The sequence below is a fragment of the Lucilia sericata genome, unplaced genomic scaffold, assembly GCF_015586225.1.
Source record: "Lucilia sericata isolate MDLA Ls3-8-SP2 unplaced genomic scaffold, ASM1558622v1 Contig000728F_arrow, whole genome shotgun sequence".
NCBI classification, from domain to species: domain Eukaryota; kingdom Metazoa; phylum Arthropoda; class Insecta; order Diptera; family Calliphoridae; genus Lucilia; species Lucilia sericata.
Window position 1 is genome coordinate 229,162 of NW_023994727.1, and position 4,222 is coordinate 233,383.

Sequence of the window (4,222 nt, forward strand, 5' to 3'; positions counted from 1 at the left end):
GTTTATTGTCATCGCGAATGCCAAACGTGTAGGAAATTGCAACCGTTTAAAGTCGAATGGCATTTCCGATGTTGTCATTGAGATCCGAGGTAGTAAGACATCCGTTCCTTTATATTGGCCAGTTGTAATCGTTGCTTCGATTAAGTTGTTCATTAATTTTTTAACTGTTAATCGAGTACCATTACAAAGACGTGGTGGATCAATATTTCGCAATAAAATAATTGGAACGCCAATTTTCAACTTCAATTCGTGGGGATACATTGACGACATCATCATTATTTGTAACAGTATCGATGGATTTATATGTTTTTAAATTACCATCGATTCTATTCAAAATAATATTATTAATACAATTAACGTCAATGTTTTTGGGTGCCAGTAAAGCACGCTCACATAACCACTGCCTATTTTTGAAATTACGTTGAAGATTTGGAAAAACACAATATATTAACTCTTTCTTTGATTGTGTGATCCTGCGAAAGTTAGAGGGAAACTTTACACAATTTGTGGTTGGCTCAATTGTCATTTTTCCATTTCCTAAATCCAGCAATGGTTTTGTTGTTAATTTTAACGTGTGAACATGTTGCCAGAGATATGATGATTTTAGGCAAGCATTGAGTTCATCAGCCGGTGTTGAACCAGGTATCACAGGAAGTGTCTGGCGAAAATCACCCGCTAAAAGAATTAATGCACCTCCAAATAAATTAGAATTACTTCTCATGTCCTTTAAAGTGCGATCAAGCGCTTCTAAGGATTTTTTGTGGGCCATGGTGCATTTATTCCACACTATTATTTTATATGTTTGCAGGATTTTACCCATTGAAGAATTTTTCTTAACATTACATGTATAATCTTCAGAAAATTGTGTTTTCAACGGTAATTTGAGTGCATAATCCAAAAGTGTTGCTGCAATACCTGATGACGCAATGGCTAAGGCAATATTCTTTTGTGATCGAACTTTAGCTAAAATTAATGAGATGAGAAAGGTTTCTCCGGTTCCTCCTGGCGCATCAATGAAATAAAATCCTCCTTGTAAGAAATAATATATGTACATAAATATCATTAATTAATAAAATACTTTAAATATCAAACTTTCTTTGTCTTATTACTTTATGGTTTTGGATAGTGACAAACAAATATTAATAAAATTTTTATAAACACAAAAATGCATATCAATATATTTTGAAAATTTTTTATTTTATATCGACAGGAGTAGCAAAGCACGCCCGGTTTTAGCTAGTTTCAACATAAAAAGTAGCATATAGTTCCTTCCAGACATACAGGAAGAAATTGTGAAAATTTCAGGAAAATCGGTCCAGCCGTTTAGCAGTCTATAAAGGACAAACTAACAAACAAACAACATACATACATACATACAGACATACATACACACATACATACATACATACATACATACATACATACATACATACATACATACATACATACATACATACATACATACATACATACATACATACATACATACATACATACATACATACATACATACATACATACATACATACATACATGGAACCTTGCATGGGAGCTACGACCAAATATGGACCGATCGGAAAAAAATCCATAGTAATATTTCTGTATATGTGAGCAATACTTGTACCAAATTTTATATGGATATCTATGTTTAGTAATGAGTTAGATGCGTTTAAGTGATTTTCGGGAGGGGACCTTGTATGGGAGCTATGACCAATTATGGACCGATCGGAAAAAACATTCACAGTAATATTTCTGTACATATGAGCAATACTTATTCCAAATTTTATATGGATATCTTAATTTAGTAACGAGTTATGCGCGTTTAAGTGATTTTCGGGAGGGGACCTTGTATGAGAGCTATGTCTAATTATGGACCCATCCAGAAAATTTTTTCTCTTAATGAATTCTATTGACATAAGATTTTTAGTTGTAAAATTTTGTGAAGATATCTGCATTCTGACGGAAGTTATTAACAAAAAACTCATTTTCCGGGAATATGTACTTTTGTATGGGAGGTATATGAAATTATGGACCGATTCTGGCAATTTTCAGCAGGAATCAAGATCTTGTGCAGAAACGAATGCGTGATGACTTTCATGAAATTATCTTGCATAGTTTTCGAGAAAATTACATCAGAATGCATAAAAAATGCTTATTTTTTTCAGAGTTGTTTTAAATTTCGATTCATAACTTTTCCCGATGTGAACCGATTTTGCTCATTTTCAATACCAAACTGTACCGGACAATAATGAATATTTTTGCTGAATTTCGTTAATTTCCATTGCTTCGTTTTAACGTGAGCGTGTTTTACACAGACAGACAGACAGACGGACGGACGGACGGACATTGCTAAATCGAATCAGAATTTCATAAGGACCCAGAATATATATACTTTGTTGGGTCTCAGATGAATATTTTTTGTTGTTACACACAGAATGACAAACTTATATATACCCTCTATCACCACTGATGGTGGTGGAGGGTATAAAAATAAAATAAGTAAAAGTACACATTTTGTGCTTAAAAACAAAATTTAAACATTGTATAGGTATGTAATCTTAAATCTAAAATATTTATTTTGTTATAAACATGTTTACAAAATAGATCAAAATACAACAATTTATAGTATTTTTTACAGATAAAAATATGTAATTTATTTGATAAACATTTTGTATTTAAATATAATTTTTTGTAATTTTCCTTAAAAACTTACATATTTTGTAGTAGTAACTTTACAAGCATTTTTAGAGTGTATAAAATAAAACAAAGCATTTTTGGGTTGAACGTTTCCTTCTTGACGCTGTTGGGATTCATTGGGACATATATTATTTTCTGTGTCCTTGGATTTAAATATCTGGAATTTTTGTTTGCTAATTCTATGTTTGGAATTGGGTTTGAGACTATTTTCCGCCTTCGTTGGTACATAGAACTTCAGTAAGAGATAATACCAATATTTCATTATGGCTGCATTTGTACCCAAAGTAAAGTAAAGTTTTCTGAAGTCGATGATTTATTTTCAAATGTTGATGGTGTTTAATTTTTAGTTGCAATATTATCCATAAAAATATGATATTCATTGTCTAGCAAAATTTTATTTATCGCAAACATGCCTTAAATAAAATATTTTTGTATGGAAAATAGTGTGGATCACCATTTTTGTTAATAATACTTACACCTTTTTTTGCATATTTAAAGATTTTTTTATTATGAAAATTATAAATTTCAACCATAGAATATTATATGTATGTAGATCTTGATGTTATAAACGGTTTGTAGAATTATATAATGTTTAAAACTGGACACATGTATAGAAATGATCATATCGTAAAGACTGGTCTGTGTTTTGTTGCTATCATATACATAATGTTAACACTCAAAGTTAGCAACAAAACGAACATCACCTTACAGGAAAAAATCAGCTAAATTTTTAAATTATTTACAATTTCTTGAAAAATTTTGTTTATTATACCCTACACCACTGTAGTGGGGAGGGTATATTGGATTTGTGCTGATGTAACATACAGAAATATTCGTCCTAGACCCACCTTAAAGTATACCAATCGGCTTAGAATCGTTTTCTGAGTCGATTAAGCTATGTCCGTCCGTCCGTCTGGCTGGCTGGCTGTCCATGTAAACCTTGTGCGCAAGGTACAGGTGCAATTTTCAAGATAATTGGATGGCACGCACGTTTTATTTGATCCAAGGACGAAGCCTATTGAAAATGGTTAAAATCGGTCCATTATTTCACCTAGCCCCCATACAACAGAACCCCCCGAAAAGGGCTTCTGAGCTCATAATTATGTTAAATATACAGATATATCGCTAAAATACGGCACAACTAAGTTTTATAGAAGTCCTGATGACCCTGCCAAATTTCATAAAGATCGGGCCCCATTTGACCCTAGCTCCCATACAAAGTCCCTTTCAGAAAATTACTTGAATGTCCCAAATTAACTTATAAACACAAATATCGCGATGAAATTCAGCACAATAAAATATTATGTAAATATAAATATATTCACAAAATTTTATCGGGCTTGGTCCATATTTGCCTCTAGCCCCCATATAAAGCCTCTTTCAGAAAATTAGTTTTTCATCCATAAATTGCTTAAATGTATCGGAACAAGGGAATATTGAAGATAAATGCTTTATTATGAAAAATAAATCACATTTAATATTCATAACTGGTATAGGTTATCATATGGTCGGCCACGCCCGACTA